The sequence below is a fragment of the Camponotus vicinus genome, unplaced genomic scaffold (assembly GCF_025532165.1).
Source record: "Camponotus vicinus isolate PSW18456_S1 unplaced genomic scaffold, iyCamVici1.0 SCAF_12, whole genome shotgun sequence".
Classification (NCBI taxonomy): domain Eukaryota; kingdom Metazoa; phylum Arthropoda; class Insecta; order Hymenoptera; family Formicidae; genus Camponotus; species Camponotus vicinus.
Genome location: NW_028141948.1, coordinates 1890919 through 1913606, shown reverse-complemented (window position 1 = coordinate 1913606; position 22688 = coordinate 1890919). Strand labels below are relative to the sequence as shown.

Genomic DNA, 22688 nt, shown 5'->3' with positions numbered 1-22688 from the left:
AACACGAATAAATCAAAGCCCTTTTAGAATTTTATAGTGTGATTTTTTTCTCAATTTTTCAGATCGACTAGTGTTTCTTCCAAAAAGAGAGAGACTAAATTTACAGATAATTTTGGAATAACTAAAACAATTATCGCATTATCATACAGTCGGTTTTTAACTCAATCGAATTTCGAAAAAATTACGTGCTCTTTGCATATTCAATATTACGTATTATGTATACGCGTTAAAATGATCTCTCTTCGATTTGTATAAAATTCGAGATGCAATTTACGATACATTCAAATATTGCACTTAAATTCGGACAAGTAATTTAACGATAAATTGTTGGATTAACTTTCGATGTTATGTTTCTTCACAATTTGCGCAAACGCTTCGAAAGTTCCCCGGTGTGGAATTACGTCAACGGAATTAACATTCGCCCGATAGACGACAATTTGTCTTTGCGCCATTAAAATTCTTCGAGGAGCTCCCAGAAGGAGTTTCCAGTTGAAACATCCTCCAACAACCCGGCTCTCGAGTAGTCGAGTGCTCGAAATGTCGCAAAAAGTTGGCCGATGTTAATGGGTTGGTACGATTACGTGAACCGCAAAGAAGCACAACGAGCAGCCGCGGCGGGAGCGGCGAAGAACAAAGTACCGTTATTCCTCGCGCTAAGATGCGGCAGCGATACTCTCCGCTCCCGGAGCATCCGTGCCACCGTGGACCAAGTTCTCGACGTTGAATTATGCATGATTTCCTGCCCTCGGCCGCGTCACCGGAGCCGCTAACCACCCGCGTCACCGCCACTTTCGCCGCGTCTTATTTAATAATCGCGACGAGATCTCTAGTACTAGAGAAAGGCGCCGAGAGTGAAGGAGCTTACATGCCGTGTACTGCACTTTCGAATCGTGCCATCCTCCGAGTCGAGATTCCAGAAATTAAAAGAACATGTGTCGTATTTGTTTAATTAACCCGATGAATTATGCAAAGAGAAATACTCATTTATAATCTTATACCTTCCCATCTGTTCTCATGTGCAAATTTAAATACGATTGACATTTAAATTTAGATTTTTTTTTTTAATCCCACGAGACGTTGCGCGACGTCAAATATATTTCGGTTTCATTTTTTCATCTTTTTTGCAGTCGAGCATCAATTGCGGAGGGACGCGAAATAAAGAATAAAGAAATTAATATAAACGTCACTCCCACGTGCTCGCGCGGAAACGTTCTCATCGCGGGTGTCGCGTCGGAAACTGCGCATGGACGGAATTTGCGAGAGCCGGATACAGCAAACGTTCCGATGCGGATGCGCTCCGAAGCATCAGCCGTCAGGAGCCGCAAGCTCCGTTGGTGCTTGAAACTTAATCCTCCGCCTCGTCGTAAGATAACGGCATTCGGCATCGTATAAACTTCATTGTTCACGAGGTAAGCGTCTGGCGCGACATCGCCGTTACATCGTCGCGTTTGCATTGTTCCGGGACGATTGCATCTCTCTCTATCTCTCTCTCTTGGGTGACATTGACGTCGCGCTGATCCGCGTCGATTTTCGATAAATTAGACCGCGCGATAAGCACGATGGATCGATTAATGGAGCCTTTAAACGCGCGTCTTCGCTTCGCGATGCGAAAGATGAGAGTAGTTATTTGCGAGGAATCGAATAAAACTATCTAAATTACAATTCTCTTCATTTTCCCTCCACGCATGCTTTTGTTTTGTAGATTTATATAAACGAAATAATAATTCGTGTAATCTATTTTTAATTAAAACACAATTCAATTTATGATAAATGTTATATAATGTGTTTTGAGAATTATAAAAAGTAATATCTTTATTGAGCAAATTATTCGTTTAATATAAATAGGAAAATTATTCAATCTATTATTTTAATTTACAATAATTTTACTAACCACATTTCGAGCCACAAAGTCTTATATCATTACTTTAAGTAGCGGAAAAATCTTGTAAGGCAAAGACGCTGCAAGAATTCAAAACAACTCAGCTGGAATATGAGATAAGAGAGCGGGCAACGGAAATGTTCTTCGGCATTTCTTGTAGAGATAAATGATGTCATAGAGAACAAGATATTCTGGAAAATCTAGCAAAAATTCGGAATATGACAACAATAAATTATGATAGCATTTCTTTAATAATTTTGTTTAGAAGTTATGGCTAAATTAATAAATTTCAATATATGTATATGCGCTAAATATTATATAATCACTCTCTAAAATTAGCTACTCTACAAGATTAGTTATATGTATAGAAATTTTTATTAATAGAAAGAAATATTAATCGTTTATTTTGTCTATTTAATTGTATCATACGACCTAATTGTATAAATTATTTATTATTTATTTATATATGCCTAAAAATTTATAAAGAAAATAAAATATTTTATATTTCTTAAAGAGTTTGGGAATTTATAATTAAGGTATAAAACTTTTTGAGTACATTTTTATAACATTCTTAAAATACGCATCATTTAACTTTACGCGTGACAGACTATCCACGAAAGACCAAATGTCAAACGATTATGTAAAATGTCGATTTTCCCGAGGAAAAAAAAAGATATTTCACGTCAAGGAAAGGTGCAATCGTCCCTCGAAGCCACTGCCAAGAAGCCATAGAAGTTCTCTATGGTCCGTTCGTTGTTATGCAAAAATTAGGAGTCGAGGCGTAGGATATATGGAAAAAGGTCAATTTTGAACCTTTGCTGAATAAAGAAAGACGAGTCATTCGCGGAGTCTCTTGAGAAATAAAATTTATATCGACGAAAATTCACGTCTTTCTTTATCTCTTGTCATGTCTTATTCCACTATTTTGTCGTGAAAGTCTGAAAGTCGTGAAAGGTATATTTTTTATTTCATAAAAAATATATTCAACTGAAACTGGAAATCGCTCTCAGCAAACTGTGTTGCAATTAAAAAATTATTGTTTAATTTACTCTTGTAGCCAAGAGTTTATTAATCGTTAATATTTGTATCAATCTAAAAAAGAAAATATCCCTTCTAAAATATTTTATTAGCTCAAATCTTGGTAATCAAAGACGTTAGGGCAGAAATGAAAAAAATTACACTGAAAAAAAGGAAAGGAAAAGAACGACAGAGACAGAAGGAGACCGATTTCGCGAGCATCATGACGATTCGCGTTTCCCGTTATCTTTCGTACACGCAGGCCGCAAGCCAAACGCGAAGTTTCGCAATAAGCCCCAAGAATCACATACAGTAGATACGACGCGTATATGTATATATATATCCGCGCGTTTTTCAACGCGTCTATTTGTCCGAAAAAAATCCGCTTGGAGTAGATGCGCCGCGAGATATAAAATGTACTCTTCGGATTTACGACGATGATGAAAATAAAAAATAAAAAAGGGGCAAAAAAAACGAAGATATTCGCCCAACGAAGATACACGCGTGCCGGCAGGAATGCGCATGTATATATGGATCAGAGAAAACGGTCGTTTTTGTCAACGAGGGTAAAAAAAACGTTTTCCAGTCCCAGCGTAGGAGATGCTGGAGGCAGAAACAATTTTCGATTCGGCGCATGCGAAAATTCATATCGCCGCGTTGAAGGGGGGGGCAGAGAGACCCCGGGTGGTGAAAGGGAGAGAAAGGGGTAGCAAAAAAAAAAAAAAGAAGGGAACGACGAATCGGCGTGTTTGCAAATGTTCGACGCGTGGCCGCGACGCCGTGATGGAAGAAAAAAATTGCCTATTTCAACGTCCAGCATTTTCCCAGGCGCGCCACCAACCGCCCGCTCCCGCGCCGCCCCGGTAATCTAAATTGCGGCTTGCATGCCGACGAAATATTTCCGGTGCGTGTACGATGACCGCGGCTACATCTCTTCTCGCTTGCAAAAAACGCTTTTCGGCTTTTGCGAGAATGCGAGACGTAACGTCGACGCGCGATACTTTTTGCGCCCCCCCCCCCCTCCCCCCGTTTCCTTGCCTATTTCATTTATTTGTTATTTTTTTCTCTCTCTTTTTTTTTTATACGCGACACGACTCCCGACCAAATTTATGACAAATTTCTGGGCTGCCTGGTAATTTTAATCCACGCGAAATCTGTCTCGTAAAAATATTTGCGAGAAATATTAATGCGAATTTTGCGTCGCGCGTTATTCCGCATTGTAAACTGAATAAACGTCACCGATTTCGAAATCGGATGTCGCGATGTAACGATCACTCCCAGCGATTTTACGTATCTATTGATTTTCGAATTAAAATACAGTTTTTGCGCAGTCCCAGCGCATATCTCTCGTTAAATTTTACATTTTTTTTTTTTTGATCGAGCAACAAACTTAATTCCTGACGAAATTCGTTTCAATCTTCGGCCTCTAGATACCTTAATTTACCGCTGCTGGATCTGCCAACGTAACGTCATTTTGTCGCGAATCACTGGCCACAAAATTCGCTGGATCGACCGGTAGATGTATTTGTTGGCAACGGTCGACACAACGGCGCTTTTTATCAGCGTGGATCTTCTTCCGTGTCGCACGCACGGAGAAAAAAGGGTTACGATTGCAATATACTCGGGCAAGCGGAGGAAAAAAAAACGGGTTGCTTGGAAAATCGGTGAAGTATTAGCGTGCTCGTGTCACGCGAAGAATGGACGCCAACTATTTGTATGCCGTTTAAGAGGCTCCCGGGAAATGTTGCAAGGACAGGGCTCGAAATCGCGATATTTATAAATAGCGTTTATATTTATTAATAGTTTGAACGATTATTAATTAATACTTCGCATCGATACGTTCGTAATAATAGTAACATTTTATTGCATCAATATAATTGCGTGTCATTAGACTCTTGAAACGCTATTTAAAAATATGCTTATATTTAGAATATAAACTTTAAATTTATATCTATGCGTCGATATTTCGATATCGTTATTTCGATATATGCCATCTTGAGAATCACCATTTAAAAAGTTCTAAAAAAGTTTCCTATCTATTTTCCTATTTACATTCCCTCGAGAATCATTTCAATTTTATTTTTGATTTTTAAAAATATTCTTGACTTTCAAGAATTTGCTTTAATATAAATTTTATCTGGCGCCTATTTGTTGACGATAACGATAATAATTAAAACACGCGTGGCCTTGCGTGTAAACGTTTCATGCTCGTTATCGTGAGCGGAGACTTCACGCAGTTGATACACGCGGTATCTAATAACCAATCAGGTCTGATAAATAAGATCCCCATATCCCTTTTGTGTCAAGAAATTTCATGTTTCTTATCATAAACGTACGTGTTGTTTACGATACGATAGATTGTAAACACCCTAGTTACTCTCGGTAAATAAACAACAAAGAGCAGTAATTTCATCGATTCTTCCGCAGGAGAGAGGGGAGGAAACGACGTTCGCTAAATCGGACGGAGAATATCGGAGGAATTTGCGATAAGTTCTCGCCGCGTCGAGAGGTGAGGAGATGAAGAATTCACGGGAAAACACGTCGTGTATGCCGACAAAGGTGCGACGAGAGGCGCGATTTATTGGATGAAATGCAAATTGAATTGTAGTTAGCGAGAGGACGCCGAGAAACGACGCGAGTAAATTGTGCCACCTTTCCTCCCCCGATACACCCCTCCCTATCGTTTCTCCTGCCCACGAGGGGCTGCTCCATTTCCTCCCTCGCGTTTTCTCACCCCGTGTTCTTTTCCCGATAATTCGCACATAAATTCACGACAAATTGAAATAAAAACTGGGTCGATCGAAATGCAATTTACCCGAATGCACACCGCGCGGCCAGGGGAGCCCAAGATCGCTTACGAGAGCTCGAGGGCCAATCACGCGCGGGTGCGATTTTCCCCGCGCGACCCCCCCGCCGTTAATTGCCTCTACTTTGCATCTATTTCTGATTACCGCGTTCGGCACCGACTCGTTACCGAATTGTCGGTAACTTAACCTACCTCCCGACTTTTCTTTCGCGGAGGGAAATTATTCCCTATTTATATCGATCGTGTTCTCGCTAAATCTACCGTTTCACGCTTGTACGCGCGTGCGATTATTTCGAGAGAATTTGCATATTTGGGGAAATTTATCGCAGTATTCCGGTTTTTAAATGGCGCCTTTTATGGCTACATCCATTATAAGAATACACGTTATAAATAAATGACAGTGCTTTCGTCACGATTTGCATTCCGCGCAAGAAAACATATAGTGATGATTATTTGTCGGGGAAAAAAACTTGAAAATAAAATCGAGATTTTGTTCTCGTAAAATTTAGAGAAAAAAATATTTGTTTGTCATTATGATAAATATGCTAAATATCCCCTTGTTTCCCCTTTTATTCTCGTTAGAAACTTTATGCCGTTGTTCTGACGTGATGGTGCAGATCTACGTTAGGTATTTTATTACTTTATTATTGACTCAATTTATTCGTAGAATGAAATACTTTGAAATTATTATAAATCGCCAAGTTTATATGTAAACGTAATATCATATAATACTCACACGAGAGTAAACATGTACATGAAAATAATATTTAACTTACAAACAATTTCTTTTGAAAGTTACCGAAATGTGAAATGTGTAATTTTAAAGTTAAATCTAATACTTTCGTGTGCAGAAACTTGTCACTTTCAGTAGTCGCTGTTTTTCAGTTTAATTTTTGCAAATTTGCGAATAAATATATAAATTTAATTAATGTAATAATGCGTGAATTTTCGTAAATTGTGTTACGATTGTCAAAAACAAAACATATAATCTTATATTAATATGTACATATAAAATATAAGGTTGCAGTGAAAATTAATCAAACATTTTTATTGACATTTATATCGCCAGAAATAAATATATGCATGTGTATTTTGTCATGCATATCGCGAGTAGAATGTTGTGGCTGTCGTGACAGATAATTTTTCATTGTATCTATTATTTATCGAAAAAAATAACATTTATTTTTAATATAAATTTGTTGGTGAGTACAAGTGGGTATTTTTGTAAAGTCAATAAATGGATAAAAAAAAATGCAACGATTCGGTAATAAAATCACGGTAGGTCATACTGAAAACGTGAAATAAATATTGCAACTATCGTTCCATACAATAGTTGGAATCATTTCGAGTTAATTAAAGTGCACTATAGAAATTGAAAATCGTCAGCCGCAATGCATGTGAAAGCTGGGTAACATCCAAAAATTCATTTTAATTATATCAACTATCAATCACTTTACTTAAAGTTCAATATAAAGTCCATTTAAAATCCACAGCACATTCATTTAATGAACGAACATGAAATTCAAAGCACGATCGCGATCATGTAATTACATTGATTTAAAATGAAAACCATCTCTTAATGTAATTATTATTGGGATGCGCGTGTTAATGGTGTACCAATTAAGAAATTCTGTATCTCGTGGAAATGTAATATTCTATTATGCATATATATATACGATAAAAGCGTTTCTTTTTGTAGGAATCTAGAATAGTTAAAAAAGTTCGTATAAAAGTTGAGAAAAGAATTCACATATAAAAGATATGAAGACTAATTTTTTGCGATACTTAATTTCAATCTCATTAAATTGTAATTAAAACTGTAAATTAAAACTCCATTAAAACTTGTGAAATATCTTTATAATTAGAAAAAAATGCTAAATATCTGCTGAAGTGCTTTTTATAAATTCGATTAATTGTGACTATCGCGATTCAATATCCGTAATTCATATAGTTAATAAACTACTATTCCCATGGTTCTCGAATATCAATATTTTTGAGTACTTGTGCGATGCACTTGTGCGATTATTTTAATACATGTAATATTTTATAGTTATTAATTTTATAGTTATTAATTTACGCACATGCAGTTATATTTATTTTTGAACGTGTTATCTTCAAAACTTTAATTAAAATAGCTGAAATAATAATTCTTTTAACAACAAAGCATTCTATAATCACGCTTTCATTCATCTCATTAAATCTCACGATAAAGCTGCAAATAGAATTATTATGATAACAGACCTTTGTGTAAAAAGTGTTTCTTATCCCTCTCACTGTTGACAGTGATATATCGAAGTTATGACTTTTAGGGCGGTAAAAGACGGAAAGTATGCATAATCGGATGTTTCATAAGACGTGTTTAGCCATAAGCATAATAGTCGATTAATCGCAATCACTACGAACCGCGTATTTGCGTGATGCCGCTGGCATCTTCACGCTCTATATGTCGAAGGCATGCCGCGAGAATTCGCGGACCAAACGGAAACGCACGGATTCAAGCGCACATTCGGAGATCGATATGTCGCATTCCGTTCTAATAACATCGACGGTGTACCGACAGTCCGTCCGACCGATGCTTATTAAGGACCGTTACTCATTAAGGACCGTTTGCGATAGATGCGGCGACATATTCCGCTAAAATATTGATTAACGTCAATGACTTATTCGCGACGAGTTTCTTCACGGCGAACAAATATATTATTCATCAACGAATAACTGGATAATCGGATAACCATATGATTTATTCGAAGCTCCGGGACGTCTCTAAGAACTTTCGCTTACCTTGTTTTTAGATACGATGAGCGCATTTCAGTAAAACATCAATTTAATCCGTTCTGTAAACAAAAAGGATAAAATAGTATAAATATTATAGTATTAAAATTATATAGTAAAATTACATAAACTATACACTACATAAATGATAAGGATATTATATGAATATTGTATAGTATTATAATTAGAGTTATACCCATTATGGAAAAAGTCTAATGATTTGAAATTATTTTGATTGATGTTATTTCAAGTTTTTTCTGAGTTGATCTTTTTACTTAATATTGGATTTTAATTTATTTTCTCAATCTTTAATCCTTCGTAGCAAACAAATTGAAAAGTACAAGCACGTGGATTAATTTATTTTGTGCGTAATGTTGATATCCGTATAAAAAATAAATGTAATGATGGAAATAAATACACGATTCGTTTAATCGCTCCGCAAGAAACAAGTCATTAATATTTAAATTCCAATCAGTAGCAATCAGCAGCAATATCGCTGGATGAATCGAAAATGCCACAATAAATTCTCACAATAAGTGATAATGCCAGATGCTGCATTGCATAATAAGGAGCGCATCTTTGCTCAATCGGAAGAAACCAAGGACCTGGAATCTTCGATTTAATTTCATAGAAAGCAAGCTGCGACATGTTAATTAGCAAATTCTTGCCAACTGACTCGAATTAACAAATTCTTGCACACAATATCTAGCGCCAAATGTCGCACAATGCGACTGAGTGCACACAACTTGCAATATATTTTAATTAATTAATTATAATAATGATACATATATATATATATATATATATATATATATGTATAAATTTATATTTTTTAATTTTAGTTTTCGATGTATCATAATATTAATATAAATAACTATTACAATAAATCATAAAAATATAGCGTTTATTATATTTTTAAGATAATAAATGTTTCAAATAAGATTATAAATAAATAAGATTATAAAGAATGTTTCCAAAAAATTGGAAATAAATGGCAGCCGATTTGCTGATGCATGTGAATCTATTCGAAGTTTCTAGCAACGGAATATCTGTAATAACAGTAAACTTAGAATATTAATCATGCAAGTTTGATATTTCATGAGGTAGATCATGTTAATTATGTTCCTATTTGAATATGCTGTTGTAATGAATACGGGATTCTCCGTATGCAAATCGACCAGCCACATATTGCTTATTAATCAATGATACGGCTACGTTAAAATTGTCTTTATTACATAAAATTTATTTTATATTCACCAACGTATCGTCATGTAGATTATTTCGAACACTCCTAGGTTTTTAAGCGCAAAGTAGTTTATTATAAAACCAATGTATATTTTTAAAAAGCATCGAAACTCTATCTATCCTTTTATCTCGAAAGCATCAACCTTCATCGTGATTATTTTCGAAAACTGCGCTCTGGTCTCGGTAAAATTTCATGGAAACAAGCTCCAGGGTCGAGAAAGAGAACGCGCGCTGTATAAAGTTAAAAGAGTTTCGTATGCATGCCTGATGGCTCGTTGAAATGGAACATTCGATGTAATACAATCGTCGTGTTTGCGCTCCCATGCTCGATTCCCGTATATCCTTTTGTCGCCTGTTCACCCGTGTTCTCTTCACGGTCTCCTCATCCGTACTTCAATATCCACACGACTGCGAAAACGGATCGTGAGATTGAGAGCAAAACTTTTTAACTACTTTTAACGTACGTCGCGCTTTTGATGGGCAGGAGTGGGAACAGAACGCAAGAAGAAGAAAGATGAGAAGGAGGAAAAGAAAGAAGAAGAAGGAGAAGAAGAGGAAAGAAGAAAAAGTGGAAATAAGAGAGGTCGACCTAACCTCATGACCCTCATCCTGGAGCGAAGGGTAATAGCATCTCTCCTGCCAAGGTATAAGGATGAGAAACAACACGACGTCAAAACGCCTTCTAATCGCATACCGTTCTCTCTTCGTGGGAGCGTCCAATCCCACGACTTGCAAGACCTCAGCATACTAAAAAAAATTTAATAGTCATCTGCCTAGGGGCCTGAGAGATTTTGCAAGCGCGAGAGCAGGATGGAAGCAAATTCCGTCGATTTTTACGATGTCGGAGCACGCTCGAATTATACCGGTAGCTCCAAACCTGGATATATAGTATATCGAGAATATTCTCATTATCAACCTTGCCATATCGGGACACAAATATTTACAAACTTGAATATTTAAATATAATCGCGATTTAAAATATTAAATAAAAATAATGCGTTTCATTTAAACAACGAGAAGTGAAAATTACAGTATTATATTATAGCCGAAATAAATCTTGTTATATTGATAATATCGCTCTGTATTATCAATATGAGCATTAAATTAATTTTGATACAGAGACAATGCGACATATATAATACCGATTGTCGGACGTGCACCGAATTATCAGTGTATTAATAATCAGTATAGACACATTATCAATGAACTAGTTGATTACCATCGTGCATGCGTGTGACAATCCATCTATTTCAATCAATGAGAACGTCCGTTCAAAGTAACACAACGGGTCGTGCACTTGCGTTGTGTACTTGAAATTTTTCTAGGGTCAACTAACGTCAGTTTGTTCGGACAGATGACATCTCCGTTATCGACGCCATTGTAACACACTTCATTTTCTGAGTCCCTCTCTCTCTCTCCCTCTTTGCTTCTCTCTCCAACGATGTATTGCACGCATGCAAGCGGAAGACTGTCAATTCAGTCAATACCGGCCATGCACAGCAACGACATTACTTAATCTAGTAACGTGTCCCCACGCGTGAAGGTTTCTATTTAGAGAGTTTGATGATGCAGTCAAATTCGCACATGTATAGTAAACAAGTTTCTTTATAATATTTTAATTATATCAATTATAAAAATAATTGAAGCAAAAATTCCAAGCATGTCTTATTGTTCAATTTGAAAAATGTCTGTAACAAATATAATAAATATAAAATGTATTTTATATAAGAATGATTTTATCGAATTTAAATCTGTTGTGATATATTTAATGAGATAATATTTAATACATGCGTGAAAATTATACATATTATTTTATGTCTCTTTCTTTCTTCTTAAATAAAAAAATATCTCTGAACTCGGTAAAATTGATCTTGTCAGTCGGAAAGTTGAGACTTTACTGTCTCTTGTAGGTGCAACGCGTGTACCACGATATCTTATGGCGCATTCGTGAGCACGAAGGGTCAGTAGCCTCGGGCGTGCTTGCGAACGACTCCGTGGCCTCGCAAACTGGTTTAGCAAAAGTCAAGATCTAGATCGCGACCTTCTTACAGCCGTTCACGACTTTACGCGAGCTCGCTCGGCATCTTAATACGAATATGTGCGCGTACGAAGTGTTATAACAGCGAGAGAGTGGGAGTGTTTTGTTTCCTATGCTAACAAATGCCGTTAAATATTAATGAATAGCCGTTGAAAGAGCCGTATGTAAACAATGGCGACGGGTTTGTGCTTGATTTTCATCGTGTCACATATGTGTGTATCGTGAGAACACAAATAAATATAAATCATTAACTAAAAATATAAATATACAATTTACTCTGATTAAATTCTGATTATATAATGATTAAATTCTGATATTGCATATTATATGTTTTAAAGAGAGATGGTTCGAAAACAGATATTTACTCAAATAATTTACATAATAATCACACAGATAATTTATATAAAATACAGAAGATTAAAATCAAAATATATTAATATAAATTAATATATTATCAAATTAATCTGTCATTTAGCTTGAATCGTTGTTAATTTTCAAATGACTATGATGTTGAATGATACTTAATAGGCTTAAAGAAATTACCGTTAACGATTCAAATCCATCGCTAATGACATCATTGTAAAGACCGTTATATAAACAGCTGATTAGGATTATACTTCTGCCTCTCGGCATATTTTCTCTTTTGAAAGTTATTTTTCATTAAAATACCCATTTTAATATTCCTGTGAATCAATCAATTATTATAAAACATTCCTCCTTCTCTCTGACCTGCTTATTTTGTATAACTGACTGTGTTCTATGAAATATAAATAAATTCACGCAGGCGCATGAACAGTTCGTTATCTCATAATGATTAACAAATTAATAATCCATTACAAACTATCAACTCAATCTACTACAACGTCAATCAATCAGCTGAACGAGGTTCCTGTAAAGGACACGATGCATTTTATCGCGACAAACAACTTGCACGTTACTTCGAATAGTAATAGCACATTATGTTTGTTAGTTGCACCACGTTAGCGACATTTACGACTTCCGCGCGACACTTCCGTCGTAAAATACGACCACGAAGTTACACCGTGTTCGACAAACCGTCCTAATTACTCTTTACATTAATAGTAACACGTTAATATCAACGGCTTGCCACACGCGTGGCAAACAACGCATCAAGTCTTTGCGGCAGTTTAATTCGCAGCCGTGTCATACGTCCTTCGTGACAGTCGCAAAATATTCGCATTGTTACGCATGTGTCTGACACTTTTGACGAACATCTGCCGCGCTCGATTAAGTAGGATGCGCGACTATAAACTAACAAAATAAAGTTGCGCTCTGCACGCAATTCTTTCTCTCTCTCATGTCGAGTATATTTTTATAATTATATAATGCGATTAACACTTTAAATAAGATGATTAATTTTTGACGCGTCGATCTCTCCTTTTAATTTTTTATGTGATAGTTAAATAACGGCAGAATTTTCAATAAAATTTGAAAGATATTCTTCAGACATCTTCAACTGTCTTAAATTTTCAGAAAGTAAAAAGACATCGATTTTTTTGATCTTCTGAAATAGATTGGATCTTTAATGATCGTATACGATTATAAACGATTTTATAAACATTCGCAAAATTGACAAAGTTATAAGACTTTGAATAGGATTAGCGCGCAAGTCTTCCAATGAGCCTGCAACTTTAAGCGTTTTTTTTCCAAAACGTTGTTTTTGAAGGTGGCATGATTTTTTAAAAACTGAATAATTTAAACTTTTTTTAAATGAAAGAAAATACTTTTTCGAGAATACCGGATAAAATTTAAAAAATTAATAATTTTTTAATATTTTTCTGACCTTTTTAATAATTGAACAAATTTCAGCGAAATATTTGATTTTAAAATAACACTACTTTGTTATTTTTCAATTTTTCTCGAATGAAATTAGGTTCAATATTCCGTAAATACCCTACAGAATATAAAACTAGACCGAGTTTATTCATTTCATACAATTACACGAGGAACAGCATATTATACTATGCATTTTCGAACATGCTATGCAGAAGCTCCTATCGATTAAGTAAAATTAAATAAGATTTAAAGCTATCCAAGATATAAAAATTTAAATATCAATAAAAAAACATAAAACGTCGAAAAGATGAATTTATAATCTTCAAAAAAAATTCCCAAAAATTATCGATTTTTCAGACTAGATTAGACTCTCATAAAAGCATGTCGATATAAAATACAAAGAAAAATGACAATTCTACGGGACATATACCATCCTGAAGCGATGAGAGCACGTCTCGCGTCTCTTATGCAAGCGCAGTTGCGTCTCGATCTCAACAATTCTCTTTCATCAACTCGCGATTAAGTCACTCGACATCTCCATTCGCGAAGCAGGCTAATTCTTCCGATCTTCTCGCCAGCGAGATTACAGGACTGGCGGGCTTGTCGCATTGTCGTCCTATCCGCGCAACAACATCGCGCGTCCGCCTGACACGATCCTTTCATTTCCGCCTCGTTGATGAGATGGCCGGGCAGATGAGCGGTACGAGGGAGGAATCCCAGCGGATGTATAATGCTCCGTGACGTTTCGCGGATATGTGAAAGCACGGGACGACAGGGAATAGGAACGGAAAGAGACTCGGGAGTCCGAGAAACCGCTCGTATCGAGCCAGAGCACGCAGTTAAGAAGTTTCCTTCGGAGCTTTTTCTACGATTCCGAGCAAGGGAGGGGCCGTGGGGGTTAGCAGCCCTTCCGGTAATCCTACTTAGGAACTCGGATAATGCCGCGGCTATGAATAACGGTGGGATTACGCGGCAAAAGTCGGCAAATGTCTTCTTTCGCGCGGTGCCGGAGCCGCGGGCTAGTCAAAACTTTCGAGTCTTCGCATCGTTCGCTATTTGACTTTCTCTATTGCGCTATCAGACTGCATTAAATATGAAACGTATGGTTAGCATAACTGGAGGATATCACATAATTATTACATATTTAGATTGCGTTGTTTTTTCACGATTCCGTAAATTTTAAGTAATTTAACAAATTATTTTTCGTCAAAGTATATCTTTCAATCTTTGTCTAATGTCTTCGTAAATTAATCCGAAAAGAAAATTGAATCCAAAAGCAAATATCAGTACAATATTAATGGTACTTTATTTACATGTAGAAATATTTCTATATTTGAAAGAGTTTATTTATACATAAAAATTGGAATATTGGAGTGAAATCATAAAATTGTCGGATAAATTATATATTAGAATGCCATTAAACTAAAATGAAAATCATGATTCAGTTCTATTCTTAAAAAAGCGCGAGAAAATACATCGATTATTAATTGTGAATTATTTTTAATACAAATATTTTAGTACTATCTCATTTATTTCCATATCTATTTTGATATTTTCAAGTGATATAAGATTAGACACATATTACTTTATAATTTAAATGACATAAATCACGTAGAAAGATATTAAATTGATATAATTATATGATTTACTATTTCAGCCTTAAAAAAAAATTCTAAAATAATCTATTACCTGAAAAACACGATTTTATCGTTTATAGAGAAATGTGCTAATGGATTTATTCAAGGATTTATCCCACATTTTCCAATTGTTTATATATATATATATATATATATATATATATATATATATATATATCTCTTTATTATAATTTTTCTTCTGTATGATCTTTTCATTATTTATAATTTCCATTTCTTCTTACATTATAAAGTATATACATTTAATTTTATATAATTAAAAATAGGAATCATACTATTATGAATTACAGGAAACATAAATAATATTTTATAATTTATATGTTATCAGTAGGCAAATTTCTTTCGATCACAGTTGCAATTGTTTTTCCCATATATATATGTGTAAAATATAAAATATAAAATGACAAAATATTCAAAAAACACTAAAAGTCAATCATATAATCATTGCATACTGATGCAGTAATTAATATTCTATCGCTCCTTGCAAATTAATACAGAGCGTTTGAAAAATCGTATATTTAATATTTACACTATAAAGTAAAAAATTGAAAATATGATATAACGATATTATAGTACAATTATCAATAAATTACAAATTTTACATATTATTTAAAAAAATTTATCATTTAAATTTTATTTTATATTGAATTTGATAAAAAATAAATAACTCAGATAATCAACAATCAATTTTAACTACCGTCTATTTTAAGAATCATATATGATTGAGAAGAAATAAAAAAAACAATAATTATTTTAATATAGAAAATAGCAAAAATTAAGTAGAAATGAAAAATATTTCAATTTATATTTAGATACAAGATTAAATTTAAGAGTCTTAATTAATTTTAATTTGTATACTTTACATACCTGTTGACCTTACGTTAAAATAATTAAATATTCTGATATATCAATTTGACATGAAATAAAATAATTTTCAAGCTAGCAAACATTCTTGTTCGCCTCAGAAAAAATTCATGAACTTAAAAATTAATTTATATTTTTATTTAAATTCTTTTTCCTCCAAATTTTGTGAAAACGCATTAAAATATTTATCTAATGTATCAAAATAATTTAGTCTTACTACAAGCGCAATAGTGACAATTTTCGATGATATATATCTTCACTATAAAAAAGATACTATATAAAATAACACATTTTTATGATTTAATTCCACCTTGTGAATAATTTTTAGTGAATTCTGCCGCGATTGCACGAAAAGAGGTTCTTCCCTACCGGACGACCTTGTGCCACAAATGACGAAAAATACCTATCTACTGACGAGAAATCCAGACTTTTAGAATGCCATGATACGATGTGACGATCATGATTATATATTTGTGTTCTTAAATTATGAGTCAACGCTTGTCTGCCATGTTATCAAGAAAAAGAGAGAAAGAGAGAGATCAAGTCTCGCTATTATTATACATATCCCACGCTCAGTAAAATTCGATTACTTTCGCTTTCGACGATACAATGAACTCTTCAGCATATTCGATTAAATTGCAATTTATATTGACTAATGTTGATATAAGTTGGTTCGACTAATACCGATTTAAAGATCATCGTTTCTTCATTTCTTTTATGCTGTGTATATTGACTAATAAGACGCGATAATTGCTCTTACAGCATAACTGGATGAGTATTCGACGAGTCAATGAGCTAACAACGACCCCGACAACCGACCTGGGCGTTCTAAGGGCGCTTTTTATCACCGGTGAGTCAGCGTTTGAAGACGTCGTCTCGAGGATGAGATGGTGCCATTCTTCACATTTAAGAGGATTAGCAGAGTCTGCTTATGACTGCTAAGACAGCCTCCCACTTAGTCCTTATTCCTGACGCGCGATCACGCTAAATTAATTAAATTCTAGAACGTGCAAAGAACGTAAAAGTGGATTATTTCTATGACAAATGCCTGAAATTGAGCGAATCTGCAATTAACATTTATTTTATAGCCACTAGAAAATTATAAATTTATTGGTTTATTTTCTGACAACTCAACAATATTTATAAAAAAGAATCTTTAAGATCTTATCTATATTTATACGTTAAGAAAGGCATCTCTCGTTATTTCGGTTATTAAATATATTTAAAATTCTTAGCATCCCACGAATGTAATATTCTTCTAAAATTTCATCTCACATACCTTATAAGAACGTTCTTTTTCATTTCTAAGGTCTCCTAGACATTTTACGATTTTTCTCATAGTTTTGTGGACATGCTAACGAATCGAACAATCATTAAGCGACACATTGGCGTCCAGTAATACCGGTGATAACGTTTAAAAGGTAATTTGTCGAGGAAATCGTGAGAGGAAAACGGAACATTGCCTCGGCTACCTAAAAGTCGTCGTTCACAACGTCAAGTATTAATTGGAAACGCAGATAGCTGAAGAATGCAGAAAGAGCAGGTATCAAAAGCTTCGAGACGACGCGACGAAAGAGAGAGAAGAGACTTTTATTAACAAATAAATGAGAATTTGGATCGTTATCAAATTCAACAGACGCGAGTTTAAGATTTCACGTAGAACAATATTCTCTGTGATAGATTTGAAATGGATGCTGTCTCTTAAATGCCACCTACTACATTTATAAAGCGTGCAACACGCAATAAATTCATAATCAAAATTTATAATCATATTATTTTGCACGAGGCTTTCCCTTCTCTTTCCCTCGCACACGAGGATCCAAAATAATCGTCGTGTTGCCTTTCCAAATGTTTGCCTTTCGCCGATGCGCGACAGAGAAATTGAAACTGCCTCGGGTTAACGGCGTTAGATTAATTTTCCCGTGGACAGTCGAGCCATCGCAAATATATAGTTAGCGAGCGTGACATGTCTATTTTCATCGTATAATAATACGGCGGCCAACTCGCAGCGTTGAAAAGATCGCGAGCTATTCTGCACGCGAGCTTCCGGCACAGTCCAAAGATACCGGGCGCTCCGTTTCTTTTCGCGAAATCTTTTTCCATTCCCCTCCACCTGCTTTGTCCCGCTTTGTCTACGAGGCACAAAGGGGTAGGTTAGGCGTGTAAACGCGCGGCCTAACGACGTGCATGATATCGCGCGCATCTCCGCGTCCGCGTATGTTTCTACGTACTTGTGTGTCGCATGTGTGTGCATGTGTGTCGTGTGTGTGTCGCGCGAGAGGCAACAACAATGCACCTCGAACACTTGCGTGTACATCTGGATACGCGGTCGTCTAGACGATGAACCATTGTCTCAGGACACGAGCAGCACATCCACATAGCACCACGAAATTGAGATTACACAGACGAACGTCATCAAAGTACACTGTAACACTGCGACTCATCCTTACACATACATGTAACGCGTAAATAATTTAACTGGTTCATCTAAATAATTTAACTAGTTCATAACAAATAAATAAGGAAGAAAAAATAGAGAGAAATGAGTAAAAAAACCTGCGAAAGAAAACGCGAGCTAGATCGAATATGGATATCATTGAGACACGAGTTTCTGATCGACATTCAAATATGCAAACGATAGTATGTGCGACTGATAATGCGATACGGAAAACCAGGTGCATTTAGGAGGAGCTTGTTATTAAAAGTTTTCTCTCCATGCACACGTGCATTCTATTTTACATTCAAATTTCTCGTTGAGTAAATTAAATTGAAACTGCATGCGATCTAAAAGATTGAGCGAAAATCACACACTTGGCGTTGTGTATAATCCCTGTATATTTTTTCTTAATAGATTTTACCACTATTTATGCGCTATAATTCAAAGTGACATATTAATTACACTTTAAAATACACAAATAGCAAATATTGTAGTTAGTGCTTTGTTGCTTGGCAAATTCTCTCGCTAGTTACGTGTATAAATTAATTAAGGAAATGGATAAAATATCGAGTTGACGTTTCACAACAAGCTTAAGGAGTAATTAAAGATTTGCGACATGATGCGAACCATTAATTAAACAGAGTGCATGATTATTATTATTATTATTCGGTATCCAATTTTATAAAATCAAATCCAAGTTTTACGAAAATATTTCGTTAAACTGATTTCACGGTTCCTCAGAATAAACGAGAGGGAAAAACTCGTCGAATACTAAATAACAAGATAAATGTCGCCCGACCACAAAAGTTGGCTATTATGCGGCTAAGTAATTTAACTAACCTGAGAGAGAGTACGAATAAACTGAGGAAACCGGTTCTCTATTCAGCAAGAATGTCACACAACATGATGTACAACGTCGTACATTAAGTTGGGGACATTAACAACGAATTATACGATAAATGATAGCACATATGCACAAGTATAAATATCCGGAATTAGAACGCCAAGTTTTCCTAGTTGCTAAAGGTGTATGTGTGGGAGAGAAGATAGCATAATCAAAAGAAATAAATATTCGCAGATATGGAATTGCATTAATGGAAATGAAAATTCATTAATTATTTTTAAATTAATAGCTACATTTTTAAGAAATGAAATAATTTTGTAAAAATAAAAAAAGGATAGCAATACTTCGTAAAAACTCAACGCACTGGTGACGAGTAAATCACCGCGAAATTTAATCATGCGCAGAAAATCTCCTTTCAATCGAGAGTGAAACCATCAGTCTGGCCGTGAGAGCCGGCTCGTTAACACGTTTCCGATCGACGATCGACTTCCCGTTCACGATCCGAAGCCTCGGAGCTCTCGTTTCACGCGTCTCAAGATAATTTCGCACGGACATCCGCGATTGGCCGCGAAAGTTTCCGCAATGCGACAAATGCAATGACACCTTTGCGTCGCATCGATATGCTCGCGCGCGCGCGAGCGAACATCTTCCCAGCTGTAAGTGACGTTGGTCAATGCTCGGCCAGCCCATGACGCGCGATACTCGTCGTCGGGGATAAAAAGCGAGAAACGGCGAAACGGAACAAAGGGTGGGCGCGATGGGACGAGGCTTTGAATGTATCCTGCGCCAGATCGCTTCGAACAATGAGTAATTGTGGCCGAGATAAAAGCGGCTCGATGGTAACGGCGGACGGGGTACGAGCATCGTCGCTGTTAACGGCTCGCGATAATGCCGAGATGATGGCGGAACCCCGCCGGTTTTCTCCGGAGGGGCTATAATTCGCGCCGAAGCTGGAGAGTTAGCATAAATCGATAACGAGAGAGCGCGAATAATCTTATTTTCCTTTCCGCTCTGACTTCCAGCGCGGGATCCCGTTCTCTGAAAATATCGCGTTCGGAAATCCGCTAAGAAAATCCGTCCATTAAGATCTCGTGAGCAATCTTCAACACAAGCGTTCTGTGACTCAGCGTCTCGTGGAGCTCGCTTCCAGGCTATTACAGGCTTCGCTAAAGGAAACAGTAGTAATAATCCACGCTCGGACGGACAATAGCACCATGGGAAATGCAGCTGCATCGGCTTGCGAGACAATAATTTCCCGCGAAACAGAAACGTGTCCCTTCCGTCATCAACGAGAGAAAAATCCCCTTTCTTCGAGCAATTCGACGCAGAGAATTCGATACGATAAAAAATTGCGAAGATTCTTGCACGTTCCAAGTGCTCTCTTGAAATCTTTGCGATATCGAAAAATAGCGGCGATTATTTTTTTCTGTACGTTGCTAAAATTCCATCACTTCCAAAGTATCTTCGACATATAATATTTTTACGACATGTAATATTTTTAAACGTTTCCTTAAAAAGGAACTCGAACTTAGCATGCAATGAATAATTACTTCAACGAGAACACTCGGAAACCATTGCTAGCATGGTTTATAGATAAATGCTTAAAGCATGAAAGAAGGCAAAGATCTAGAGAGATCGGGAAAGAAAAGAAGATGAAGAAGAAAAATGTCGGGGATTATACATGGACAAAAATTCAAATGTTTTCCCGTCAACAGCGCAAATCCAGCTTCTCTGAATAACAGATAATATCGTCAGGAAAAGAGATAAAATAGAAAAAAGGAGAGACAATGAAATGGTGCACATGGTTGAGGCAACACGTACAGATACGTAGAAACGCTGGAGAAACAACGATATATCAGCAGCACAGACTGCATAAACAAAAATAAATTATATCTATGGCAGCTTCGTGCATCCCATGTTTACTATCTTATTTTAAGTAATATGAATTTTCCGATAAATTAACTTTTCCAATTTATTATTTGCAAAATAACATATCTCTCGATATTACTTGCTCGTAATATTATTCGTTAGAAAATTATATTCTCACAATTTTTTAAATTTCTCTCTCTCTGCTTTTATTTACACATGTCAGCTCTACGCACATTAATCTCATTGATTGCATTTGCAGCTTTGACGAGATTATCATTTTCATAATATCATAATGACAGAAAATGATATTATCAAAATCAATCAGCTGATTTCGTCCCATTTTCGCGTACCTGTTGATAGCGGCTCCGATAGCTAAGGACGATGTCGTAAATCATTTGTGACAGTATCAGAGAAACGAGAGAGCCAAAGCGCAGTAGTTACAGTCTAAGCAGAACGTCAACGACAGCAGAAAGAACGGTAATGCCGTCGTCTTCGTCGCGGTCGCGGTCGTAGAAACGAGGATAAAATCCCGCCGCTGATGGCTTAATAGCTTCAACGTTTTGTAACGGTAACCTCCACAGCTTCGAGCTCTTTCGTACAACATGCCCGCCGGCAGATCGAGAAGAGAAATGTTTTTACGCGCCTCCGAGACGACAAAGATCGTTCGCGTTCATCGCGCTGGACACACACACACATATACCTGCACATACCCGCATGTGAATGTGTACAGAGAAAATATTTTCCTGCCGGACAGTTTTGTGTTCGACAGCAACAGGACGTAATCGGAAAAGTCGGGGTGTTATATTTGACGCGTTTTGCTGCAATTGTCAACTGCCGACAGTTTATGGCTCGGAGAGTCGGGGATGAGTGGTTGCAGCTCGCGCTAATCGAACAATATTGTAATCCGACAAATGGATATCAATTATATGCATGAGCGATTAGAATGTTAAATTTTATATATTAATATTTGAAAAGAAATTATTACGTAATGTACAGTCTGTTTTATTCATTAACAATAATATCACGCGTGTTAGAGACACTTTATTCCGTTGTATGTAACGTTTATTATTAAAGGAAGTAAAGAGGCGTGCATTATATATTTTAAAACGTAAACGTAACATTAAAAATATGATCGGTTAGAAGGACCAAGGAAATGCGTTTGTCGGGGAGCTTTTATATTTTATTTTTCGCGCCCATATTTTTCACTCGAGGAATCAATTTAACTATACAATACCCGTTCGCGCGTGTATGTGTGTCTGTTTTCTTGCTGCACGTGTGTGCGCGCATCGGTTTCTCGTTAAAATAAATCGAACCAACTGAAAAACTATGCACAGCTCTTTCCCCGAGGAAAAGAGAAGCTGCTCGCGTTGTCCAAGGATAAAGGATGCTTCCGGATCCTTCAGGATACAAAGGAGCCGGGCGGACGTTGAGTAAACGCCACGAGTCAAAACTAACGAATGAAACG

At 36.1% G+C, this 22688-nt stretch overlaps 1 protein-coding gene across 7 annotated transcripts in view; it reads right to left on the bottom strand.

Annotated features, from left to right (window-relative positions):
- Pgant9 (polypeptide N-acetylgalactosaminyltransferase 9) overlaps nt 1-22688 on the bottom strand; it is a 189519-nt gene that overhangs the window by 86771 nt on the left and 80060 nt on the right. For 6 of the 7 annotated variants that reach the window (XM_083084589.1, XM_083084594.1, XM_083084590.1 and 3 more), the window contains one exon: nt 8484-8536. The exons of the other annotated variant lie outside the window; for it this stretch is intronic. The gene's annotated coding sequence lies outside the window, so the exon portion shown is untranslated. The remainder of the gene's footprint in view (nt 1-8483; nt 8537-22688) is intronic. 7 annotated transcript variants of the gene reach the window in all.